General features: G+C 39.6%; 1 non-coding gene across 1 annotated transcript; it reads right to left on the bottom strand.

The window, feature by feature from the left end:
- Positions 1–2,663: 2,663 nt before the first annotated feature.
- On the bottom strand, positions 2,664–2,770 carry LOC141593486 (small nucleolar RNA R71). Its single transcript, XR_012521566.1, has one exon. It is a non-coding gene; the product is annotated as a small nucleolar RNA R71 (small nucleolar RNA).
- Between the last annotated feature and the right edge of the window lie 10,280 nt (positions 2,771–13,050).

Genomic DNA, 13,050 nt, shown 5'->3' with positions numbered 1-13,050 from the left:
ATATGTGAGGTAATGGGCAAGAAGAGGCAAAACATTTATGGGAACGCGGAGGTACAGGTGATCAAGCTAGTACCCTAACAAAACCATATGACAATATCCAACTTCTTGCTCAAAATCATCGACGAAACCAGTGTTATTAGCAAGCACAAAACTCACAATCTCCGTAGTAACCAATCAAACTAACTCCCCATAAGATACAAGTGCAACATGGGAGCAAAAATCGCCATATAATAAAGACTTTGTGATATGACCATAATTAGCGCATATTTAGCCCCCGAATTAGCCTTGTTCCCATGCTTTTTAGTGCATATTTGGGTCATTTATTATCTTTAGTTCTTTGTTTTGCATATTCTTTGAGATTTTGATCCCTTGGTAGGAAAGGAGTAAGAATCTTGCATTTTCATGGCAAAACGAGACTAAATTGATCGAATCCAATGACCAAGCATCAAGGAGAGACAAGATTAGAAGGCCTTTGTACATATGATAGTAGATGAGCAATGTTGAGAAAGGATCCTTGAGTCCCCTAGGAAATCCCCAAGGAATTTGAGAAGAAAAGGGAAGAAAAGAAGAAGAAATGTTGCTGAGGCACAATCCGTGCGGATTGTCTACAATCCGGCCGTCCACCCTATGCACAATCCGTGCGGTTTCACCAGAAGACGCTCGGGTTCAGCCACCACAATCCGCCCGTCCCGACTCAAAACCGCTCGGATTCCTCTACAGCGCGATTTCCTCTTCTCCAAGCTACAAAGAAAGAAGCCCTTCCTTCGTAAAATACCGGCTCCTCCCTGCTCAATCTAAAAAGTGTAATTACTAGTTTAGCACTTAGTTAACCCTAATGCATCCCCCTAATTTCCACTATAAATACCCCATTAGTCTAATTAGAAGAGCATGTTCTTCTTATCAATAATTAGAGTAGTTAATATCAATCAAATCTCTCTTTAGTTTTGTAATCAACAATTAATCAAGTTCTAATACAAGTTTTATTTCCTTAATCTCTCTTTTGTTCATCCTTTATTTTGGGTAATTGAAGATTATTTGGGTTATTATTGGGAGATTGACAACCTCTCAATCAAGCATCAAGTACTTCTTTTATCTTTGCTTTATTATTGGAATCATTAGTAGGTATAATTCTCTTAATCCCTTTTTAATTATTGTTAATTACTTTCATTTATTCATCATGTTTCATTTTGTTGGTATGATTGACAACCTTGCTAGCATGGTCAACATGATAATGAGTGAGTAGTCTCTTAGCTAGGGTTAATGGGTGATTAGGAGAAACCAACATGGGGAATGATTCATGCTTAAATTAATATGCTTTCATGGTTTATTTGCTTGCTTGTTTTGATCTTAACTCATGCACATGTTATGTTTGATGAAATGCGAGCCTATGAATCCTTGCATTTTTTACCCATCACCTATCTTTTCAATGAGACTTGTAAGACATAAACCAACTCGAGTCTCATTAGACCATGCATGTTGTTGAGTAGGGAAGATTAAGTCGACTTGTAGGTGTTGTACAATCTAATCGATTCGGCTCCGGGACCCAAACTTTCCTAGGATTGTAAGATATAACCCAACTCAATCCATCACAACAATAATTGCTTGCTTATAATTTGAGAACATGTTTGTATGATCAATTCCCATGATTCCCCTATGATCCCGTGACACCCTAGTGCTTTTTATCAATTGTTTACAACTCTTTTAATTCACCTTGCTTGTTTATTTTCATTGCTATTTTAGTTAGTGACCTTCTACATCAACCCAAATTGTGACACCCCTAAGACACCACTAGTTTCAATAGAAATCTCATCTCAATTCCCGTCCCTTGGGATCCGACCTTTACTTGCCTCTTTACTAATTGTAGAGTTGTTTGTGAAGCTATAAATTGTGTTTTGATTCGGACGTGACCCAACGACCACACCTTTAATTGTGAACACGAAACGGACCGATCAAAAATGGCGCCGTTGCCGGGGACGGTGTTAGCTTGATTTAGATTTCTTTACATTGTTATTAGTTGTGTCTTTTCTTTGCCTTGGGGAAGTAAAACTCCTCAAGGTTTGTTCTAATTGTTTTCAAGTTGTTTGATATTTTGCATGTCTAGAAGGTCACAAGGTGATTTGTTACCTTTTGATCGTGAAATTGAAAGAACTTTAACAACCAATAGGAGACTTGCTAGGAGGAATTTGAGAGGTATTAGTGAGGTTGTTCAACCAACTATTGAGTTCGTCAACCCTTTTGCAAGAGAAGGTGAGGAGAACCCATTACACAATACCACCCAAAATCAACCTACAATGCCTAAGTTTTCGTCACATTCCGTACCCACCGAGGAGAACCTACCCAATGGTACTCCCACACCACAACATCTAACCGGAAATTTCATTGCCAAATCCGCCTTTATCCAATTAGTCGAAAGGAGCCAATTTGGGGGGATGCCTAGTGAAGACCCTCATTCTCATATGGAAACCTTTTGTGACTATTGTGATGCGATTTCTCAAACCGGTGTAACTCAAGACCAAATTCGATGGGTCTTATTTCCTTTTTCTCTAATTGGCACCGCGAAACAATGGTTGAAGGGCCTTGATAAGGCCACTCTCGGAATTGATTCTTGGAAGAAGTTGGCTCTAGCTTTCTACAAAAAATTCTACCCACCGGAAAAGACTAACATGCTAAGAGCTCAAATTACGGGTTTTAAGCAAAGGGATGAAGAATCTTTGTATGAAGCTTGGGAGCGGTTCAAGGGAATTTGTCGCTCATGTCCTCACCATGGACTTAGCGAATGGTTCTTGGTACAACAATTTTGGAACGGTTTATATGAAGATTCAAGGAACATTCTCAATATGGGATCAAATGGAATGTTCACCGAAGTTGATGACAATCAAACATGGAACAAGATTGAGGAAATGGCGGTCCATAACTCACAATATAGTAGACCTCGCAAGGCTACTAGAGGAGTAAAGCATGAAGTGGACTCCGTTACTCAATTGGGTGCTCAACTTAGTGCTCACATTGACACAATCAATTTGAAGTTTGAAAAAGCTATGGCTAGACTTGAAGAAGTCTCAAAATCACCAAAGCATCATGTTAATGCCATGACGGCGTATTCATCAATCCCAAGTGGGATATGTGAGAATTGTGGAACTTTGGGACATGACCAAAGTGAATGTAGGGGAACAAATGAACAAGTGAATGCTTTCCAAGCATACAAGAGTGGTACCCCTTATTCCAACTATTACAATGAAAACACCAAATTCCATCCAAATCTCTCATACAAAAGCCAAAATGTTCAAAACCCTCAAACAACATACACCCCACCTCCCATGAGAAACCAAAATCAAAGACCCTTTTACAGTCAAAACCAAGGTTACCAAAATCAAAATCCATACAATCACCAAAATGACCAAGGTTTTGATGTTCAAAAAGCGGTCCTCCAAATGCAAAAGAATCAACAAGAATTCTTCACTCAAATGCAAAAAGATAGTCAAGCCAAAGAAACCACCATCAACAACATCCTAGCTCACACCAAGATGTTGGAAACCCAATTGACTCAACTAGCATCTTCAAGCTCACAAAGACAAAAGAGGCAATTACCACCTCAAAGTAATCCCCCAAGATATGAAACGGTTAGTGCCATCCACTTGAGAAGTGGTACAAGGTATGAAGCACCGAAGAAGCAAGTTGAGGATGAAGTTGTGGAAGCTAGTGATAAGGAAGAAATTGTGCAAAACTCCAAAGATGGAGAATCATCAAAAGAAGAAAGTTCAAAGAAGAATGAAGACAAGGTCAAGGAGAAGGAGCCCATTGTGATTAGACTTCCTTTTCCAAGTCGTCAAGCCAAGCCCAAATTTGATGATCAACTTGGAAAGTTTATGGAAATTGTGAAAAATTTGGAAGTCTCGATTCCTTTCACGGAATTAATCAATCACGTGCCGGCTTATGCGAAATACATGAAAGATATCCTCACAAAGAAGAAGTCGATCCGGAAACTTGAGACTATCGCCTTCACTAAGGTGAGTAGTGCAATACTTCAAGGGAGTTCACCTCCAAAATTAAAGGATCCGGGAAGCTTCTCAATACCGTGTACCATTGGCGACACAACGATCAACAAAGCCTTATGTGATCTAGGGGCTAGTGTGAGTGTCATGCCGTACTCGGTGAGTAAAAGGTTGGGGATGGGAGAGCTTAAATGCACCAATATCACACTCCAAATGGCCGATAGATCGACGAAGACACCATTAGGGATATGAGAAGATGTCCCCGTGCGAATTGGGAAGTTTTTCATCCCGGTGGACTTTGTCATTGTTGATATGGAGGAAGATTCCAACATTCCAATCATTCTAGGAAGACCTTTCCTACACACCGCGGGTGCGGTGATTGATGTGAAACATGGTGAGCTCACTCTAGAAGTGGGAGATGAAAGCATAACCTTTAATCTTGACAAGACTATGAGAGCTCCTCGTTTGCATGAACCATGTTTCATGATTGATCATTATAGCCGGAAGGATGATAGGAAGAAATCGGAACTCCAATGGAAGAAGAAAATTGAAGATGCTCCATTCAAAGAGCAAGTGAATCATGACAAGGAGAGCTTGCAAAGCTCATCAAAATCAATCAAAGAAGAAGAGGATGGCCTCATTGGCCAAGAGAAGAATTTGGGAGAGTTGTCTCCATCAAATCAAGAGATTTTCAATGATCAACTTAATGAAGTTTGTGGTCTTTGGGACGACGAATTTGAAGGGATTCTTAATCCCTACATTGGTAATGCCATCAATCAAGACCGACAACAAGGGCCAAGGTCTATTGAAGAGCTTTATAACGACAATGAACAAGCTTTTGATTATTTCTTCAAGGTGTTGAGCAACATCAACAACACCTTGAACATGCCCCCTTGACATCCTCCCTAAACCACCATTTGTAAATATTTCTAACTCCCTAACTCGCATTTCAATTCTTGTATTGCATTTTTTGTCATCTTTGGATTTATTTTTATTTACTTTGATCAAGATAATTGTCATGTTTGAGAGAAGTGAGGGAGGGACTAATAATTTCAATTGATGTGTAGTACTTTAGCTTAGTGTGGGGATGACAATTGCCTAGGCTATCCATGCCTTAGTAACGCCCCCACAATGAAGAACACGAGGTATGAAGAAGAATGGAAGAATGACAAGGGAATATGCATTGTACACGGATGGAACTAAATCCGGGTACAAAGGGGCCGAATCCGAGCGGATTCAGGAGAATCCGCCCGTTTTAATGCAATCTGGCCGTATTGGGTAGAAGACGCACGTCCTGAATTGAGCTGAAGTTTTGAAATTTTTGACAGTCAAAGAATCCGGGCGTCCTGAACAGCAATCTGCCCGTCTCTGAAAATCCGTCCGTCTTGGGAAGAAGACGCCCGTCTTCTAAGCTAAGGAAAACAAGAAAAATTCCTGGACTGAAATCCGTCCGTCTTCTGAAGAATCTGCCCGTCCCGTGTCAGCGAATCCGAGCATCTTCTCTTAAAGACGCCCGTCTTTAGGCGAGTTTTTTCCAACCCAGAAAGTGCAGAATCCGCCCGTCTTGAGCAGAAACCGCACGGATTGCCCCTGCAGTTTGAATTTTTTTCGGTCTTTATAAAACCCCTCCTACCTCCATTTCTTCATTCATTCATTCATAACACTACTTCAAAACATCAAAACCCTCATCCTCCCCATCACAAAAACAAAATCCCTCAACTACATTCACCAAAATCAAATCAAACCATCCTTCCAACAACAAATCCATCACTCCTTTTTCAATAAAAATCAAAACCAAGCACAAAATCTTCAACCTTTGAGTCGATTTTTGAATTCATAAAGGCAAAGCCTTTCACCTTTGAATCGATTTGGGTACACTACAAATTGAAGATTTTTCATTCTTTTCTTGGTTAATTCATCAATGGCAAGGACTAAGGGAGCAACAAAGGCACCAAAGACACTTTCACAAAGGCAAAAGGCTCTTCAAGCAAATAAAGCATTGGCTATGGTGGTAGCAACCCCAAACTTGGAAGTGCAACAACAACAACAACCTTCTATGGGAGAAACAACATCTACTACTTCGGAAATTGATCAACTTTTGCATTATCCGAAGGTAACTTTTATTTCCAAAACCCATAGAGATACTTTTGCCAAGTTTGCTAGGAAATCATTTCAATCCACCAAGTTTATTTGTGAAGATACCTTAGATAAGTTGGGTGTCCTTGAGCAAACTAGAGCCTTCTTTAAAGCAATGGGGTTGAAGAAATTGTTTGAATCAAAAGAATTGACATACCCCTCCCTTACCTTGGAGTTTTTGAGTTCTTTGAAAGTCACCAAAGTTGAGTCTAGGGAGAACCTCGATTTTCGTCTAGCTAATGTTAGTAGATGCATTTCCTTTAGGGAATTGGGTGAAATTTTGGGTCTTAGTGATGAACCGAGTTATTTTAAGAATTATGGAAAGTATGACCCCGACCCTCTTTGGGAGGCAATTTCCGGAAGGAAATTTGAGGACTTTCATGCGAGTCGTGCTCTTTTAGTCCACCATCCGGGCATAAGAGTATGGCACAAGGTCATAGGAAACACCATTATTGCAAGGAAAGATACCAACCATTTCACCAAACTTGATTTTATTCTTCTTGAATCGGCTTTGAATATTGGAAGAGTACACACCAATCCTTTCAACTCTTTGAGGCTTTTGGTAGATAGATGGCTCAACATTGATTGTGGGAAGAAAGGCACTACCGTTATTGTGAATGGCGGCTTAGTCACTATCCTAGCCAAATACTTTGATCCTAACTTCAACAAGGATAACAAGTATGAAGCAAAGGAGGGTGGTCATCTTGTTGATATGCATACTATGATAAACAAGTACAAGTGGGTTGCCCATAACCCTCTTGACACCAAGTATGGATGGCTCACTAGTGAAGCTAAATCGTTTACTTTGCCTTCAAAGATTTGTCGTCTAAGTGTCCACCGGACCAATTATCTACTTCTCCTTTCTAAAGAGGCCGAGTATATTATCCAACAACAAAAGGGTGAACTTGAAATGCCCTCCTCTTCCATTGTCATACCACCTTACCCTTTCGAGTACGAAGAGTTCAAGCCCGATGGGGTTGAAGCAAGAAATGATTATTTGACTCTTCTCATGCAAGCAATGCACAAGCAAGCCTTTGAGGATCAGAAAAATGCTTACTTGGCTCAATATCCACCCCTCCTACACTTAGCTAGGCAAGGACTACTTGATCCATCATGTCCTTTGCCTAGTTGGGCGGATAGAGAAGTCCTATTTCCGGGTGCATCTAGGGTCGTTTCGGGTGACAATGAGGTTGTTGGTAATGAAGAAGTTGATGATAACATTGGTGAAGAAGCAAGTGAAGAAGGAGAAAAGGATGGTGAGCAAGATGATGAGCAAGGTGAAGAAGGAAGTAAAGAAGCAAATGAAGAGGGAAGTGGCAATGAGACCACTTCTAATGAGGAGAATGATGATAGTGATGATATGATGGAAGATTAGCAAGCCTTGGAGGCTCCTACCCTCTCATGGTTTGTCTATTTCTCTCTTTGTTTTAATTATTTTTCTTGATCATTGTTGGAGTAGTCCTAGCACCATAGAGGACTCACACCTCGGTACCATTGAGGTGTTCTCATTTTATTGTTCCCGCTTTTAAAATCCAAAATGACAAATTAGTTTCATGCATTGCATAGTGTGTGCATGAACTATACCCTTCCTTAGGACATTAGCAATGGTGTCTCACTCGGTTTGGGGAAGTTAATGCATACACAACGGGAGGTAATCTAAATTATCCTCTCCGTCATAACAAAAACCATGCATCATGTAGTGTAGCTTAGTATAGATTGCATTTAGTATAATCATGCATCATCTTTGCATAATTTCCATCATTTTGGCCATTGAGGACAATGCCCATATTAGTGTGGGGATGGGAATTCTAACACTTAACTCTTATTCAAAAATCCAAAAAAATTGAAAAATTTCGAAAATCATAAAAATTTGAAAAATTGAAAACCCAAAAACATGTTCATTTCCTTTTGTAGTGTAGTCTTGTATATATTGTTGTTTGTTCTATCCTTTTTCACATTGATCGACAACGCCACATCCGAGACATGAGGATATTGAAGACTGCATGGTATGATCTTTCCAATCTCCTTTTTCCTCTTTATGTTAATGACTATGTGGCTTTATTTTGATTGATGCGGTATAACAATGTGAACTTAGGACTTGCATTTAGTTTATATGCCATATTAGTTAGTAGAATCACTTGCATTAGGATGTTTATATTAGTTGCATCATAGCATGTAGTTGCATGTTAGAAAAGTTTTGAAAAGTGCCTAATTAGGAACTTTGACAAGAGCAACTAAGCCATTACAAATACTTGTTCAACATAAGACTTTGCCTACTAGAATGGTTGTAAAACATCCTAGATAGTGTCATACTAGTGTCTTTTGATCCATGACCCAAAGTCTAGTCAAGGGTTTGCATGTGAGTCACCTATCCAACTCCGTGATGCGATGTGGACTTGGTTAACTTGTCTAGGTGACCTTGATTGACCTTGTGGTAAGGCAACCCAAAAATATTTTCTATCAATAAGTTTGAAGTGCTCATTTCGAAAGTTATGTCATGTGGAAGTACTTTAATGCCAAGGAAACCTCAAGTGTTATGAATTGTTGAATGTTGAGAAATTAAATTGTTTTGATGGAGGCGTACCACTTCGATGTGCTTTGGAGCGGGATCCATTGAATTGGGCCCCCACACGATTGTGAATTCGGCCGCCCAGAGACAGAGTGACTATCACCGCGAAAAGCTATTGTCTAGAGGTTAACCGGTTGCCTAATAAGCGATTGGCGAAAGCAAAGGACACTAGCCCGGAAGGGACAAACCCCATCTTAAATTTTTGAAATGTGAAAGTAAATGAGGTCAATTTTTGAATACTAGTCATATCCACCCGTTGTGTATAAAGATTTGAGCATTTCATTCCCAAAAAGCCTTTTTGTCAAGCCACTTTGTCGAGCTTGGGACGATCCATGACCTTTATTTTTGTAGAGAATTCGAGACTTGTCATGTCATATGCTACTAGCATCATAGGGATCATCATTCCACCACCATCCGATCGCTCTTGACGAAAGCATTTGGAAATTGAGAACGAAAGTAGTCTAGTTTAACACCATTTGGAGGTGATTTAGTGTCATCCTCTTAGCCTTAGTAATTTGTTGAACTAGTATTTGTGAAGGATTACATGCTCTTAAATTTGTTCCTCTTTAATGCCTCCGCCACTTGATGAGGAAGTGGCTATTCCTTTTGTAGATGCATCCATTATGTGATTTTATGTGCTTAATGTTTGGATGTGTCGCCATTTTGGCAAGACCCACCTTGCCTTGCAAGAAGGCATCCTACCTCATGGTTGTCTTGTTGTGAGTTGAAGGGGCGGAGTGAGACCCGCTAATTGTCTCATATCAGCTATGTTATTAGGTTAGTTTAAATAATGGTCCTAGTCTTTGTCACCTCTTTACTCGGGACGAGCAAAGGTTCGGTTTTGGGATATTTGATGTGACCATAATTAGCGCATATTTAGCCCCCGAATTAGCCTTGTTCCCATGCTTTTTAGTGCATATTTGGGTCATTTATTATCTTTAGTTCTTTGTTTTGCATATTCTTTGAGATTTTGATCCCTTGGTAGGAAAGGAGTAAGAATCTTGCATTTTCATGGCAAAACGAGACTAAATTGATCGAATCCAATGACCAAGCATCAAGGAGAGACAAGATTAGAAGGCCTTTGTACATATGATAGTAGATGAGCAATGTTGAGAAAGGATCCTTGAGTCCCCAAGGAAATCCCCAAGGAATTTATGAAGAAAAGGGAAGAAAAGAAGAAGAAATGTTGCTGAGGCACAATCCGTGCGGATTGTCTACAATCCGGCCGTCCACCCTATGCACAATCCGTGCGGTTTCACCAGAAGACGCTCGGGTTCAGCCACCACAATTCGCCCGTCCCGACTCAAAACCGCTCGGATTCCTCTACAGCGCGATTTCCTCTTCTTCAAGCTACAAAGAAAGAAGCCCTTCCTTCGTAAAATACCGGCTCCTCCCTGCTCAATCTAAAAAGTGTAATTACTAGTTTAGCCCTTAGTTAACCCTAATGCATCCCGTTAATTTCCACTATAAATACCCCATTAGTCTAATTAGAAGAGCATGTTCTTCTTATCAATAATTAGAGTAGTTAATATCAATCAAATCTCTCTTTAGTTTTGTAATCAACAATTAATCAAGTTCTAATACAAGTTTTATTTCTTTAATCTCTCTTTTGTTCATCCTTTATTTTGGGTAATTGAAGATTATTTGGGTTATTATTGGGAGATTGACAACCTCTCAATCAAGCATCAAGTACTTCTTTTATCTTTGCTTTATTATTGGAATCATTAGTAGGTATAATTCTCTTAATCCCTTTTTAATTATTGTTAATTACTTTCATTTATTCATCATGTTTCATTGTGTTGGTATGATTGACAACCTTGCTAGCATGGTCAACATGATAATGAGTGAGTAGTCTCTTAGCTAGGGTTAATGGGTTATTAGGGGAAACCAACATGGGGAATGATTCATGCTTAAATTAATATGCTTTCATGGTTTATTTGCTTGCTTGTTTTGATCTTAACTCATGCACATGTTATGTTTGATGAAATGCGAGCCTATGAATCCTTGCATTTTTTACCCATCACCTATCTTTTCAATGAGACTTGTAAGACATAAACCAACTCGAGTCTCATTAGACCATGCATGTTGTTGAGTAGGGAAGATTAAGTCGACTTGTAGGTGTTGTACAATCTAATCGATTCGCCCGGACCCAAACTTTCCTAGGATTGTAAGATATAACCCAACTCAATCCATCACAACAATAATTGCTTGCTTATAATTTGAGAACATGTTTGTATGATCAATTCCCATGATTCCCCTATGATCCCGTGACACCCTAGTGCTTTTTATCAATTGTTTACAACTCTTTTAATTCACCTTGCTTGTTTATTTTCATTGCTATTTTAGTTAGTGACCTTCTACATCAACCCAAATTGTGACACCCCTAAGACACCACTAGTTTCAATAGAAATCTCATCTCAATTCCCGTCCCTTGGGATCCGACCTTTACTTGCCTCTTTACTAATTGTAGAGTTGTTTGTGAAGCTATAAATTGTGTTTTGATTCGGACGTGACCCAACGACCACACCTTTAATTGTGAACACGAAACGGACCGATCACTTTGAATATGCGAATTGATTCTTTTCTTCTTCTTCTCGGGCATCAGTCGATCGACCAGGATGGTCAGTCGATCGACCACGTCTACAGTACAGTACTCTCTCCTTTTTCTTTCTTTTTCGAATCATTTTTTTCCCTTTTTTTTCTTTTTCTTTATTTCTCTTTCTTCTTTTTTTCTAACTTCCCAACTTCATCTCAAAATGAGCAAATGCCACCAAAAACATAGTAACAATCCCAAAACTGGAGTACTAGCTTGACAAGGGCAGGCTAAATGTAGGATGTAGTAACGGGACAAAAAGGCTATTTCTGGCAGTGTGGAGCTTACGGGTAAAATGAATAAAGGGAAACCTCTACCACATGTCAACAAACCACAAACCTAATGCATACAGGTATTAAGCAGATCAAATTCATATTTATGCATATTGATGTAACATGTCTCATAAGGAGTACTACTCACAATCCTAAGTAAACTGGTCATAGATGTCACCAGTTATAGGCTCTAAAACTCAGAAAATGATGTAGTTTGCCAAAAATCAAAGTCAAGTTTCAAGTCCAGCAAATAAATTAACGAAAACTCGTAGACTATGCATATATGATTCTACTAATAACATGTCAATTGGCAAGGCTTAGGCATAAAACAGCTGAAAATGCAATGTCATCATTGAAATACTACCGTTCCGACTCGACCTACATTCTAAAATAAACGTGCATTTTGAAATTTTTGAAATTGTTTCAAAAATTGTTTTTTGATTTTTTTGTATATATGAAGGAAAATAAACAACAATGCAAGACAAAACATGTAAACGTGAATGCAAGCAAATGAAATGCAACGCAAAACCCTTCCCCAAACCAAATCGCACAATGTCCCCATTGTGCAAAATCATGTAATGAAATAAAAGTGAAACGGGAATTTTGCGTAAATTAACTACATAAGGCATGAAGTAAGAACTCGGAAACTCACAAGACTTTAAGCGCAGCAAAGAGAAACCTCCCCAAACCAGCGTGAGCTAGGAGGTTTCGTGAGCTATGATGCTACCAATAAGTACCTGAAAAGACAACAAATATCACGCGTAATCTCGAGAAAGCAAAATTGGGACGGTAAAATTATGTGCGGGAATGATAAAACAGAAGAAAACAGAAATTAAACGGAGAATAAAGTGGAGAAAAGACTCCCTGAACTCCGCAAATCGATCAAACACAGCAGGGGAATGATCGTAAACAGGTACAGCAGCGAGCAACGGTCGATCGACCACCTCACCCATCGATCGACCAGGATGTCGAACAAGAACTCCGGGCGTGCAGCCAGTCGATCGACCATACAGACCAGTCAATCGACCGGAATAGCTGCTGCAACCTTCTGATTTCTTCGAATTAGCTTACTAACTTGAGCTAATATGGTCTATATTCCTGTAAAAGCACATAATAACGCGCCCAAAATTGCGCAAAACCCAAAGTAGCCATCTAAATGTTTAAAATCCTAAGCAAACTTAAAAGAGCGAAGTCTCGCGCACACAAAAGCAATAAAAAGTCTTAAAAAGCAATAAAATGAAAGTTTGAAAAAGCAGGTGATCAACTAATATTTGATCAAGAATGGCCACGGAATGGCCCACTTGGTCGGCTTCTGGCTACAAGAGGTAGCCTCAACAGTGCTCATCTCCTCAGCTGCACTCTTCTCAACTCCAACATCTGCAGCACTCAACGGATCAACAGGTCGGACATCTCCCCACTCAATGACCTCCTTTAGCTCATCAAAGTCCAAGTCGGATTCCCTCACTTTGACTGGCTCATCTTCAAGCT

This window comes from Silene latifolia, chromosome 7 (genome assembly GCF_048544455.1).
Source record: "Silene latifolia isolate original U9 population chromosome 7, ASM4854445v1, whole genome shotgun sequence".
Lineage (NCBI taxonomy): Eukaryota > Viridiplantae > Streptophyta > Magnoliopsida > Caryophyllales > Caryophyllaceae > Silene > Silene latifolia.
This window is presented reverse-complemented; position numbering and strand designations above follow the sequence as displayed.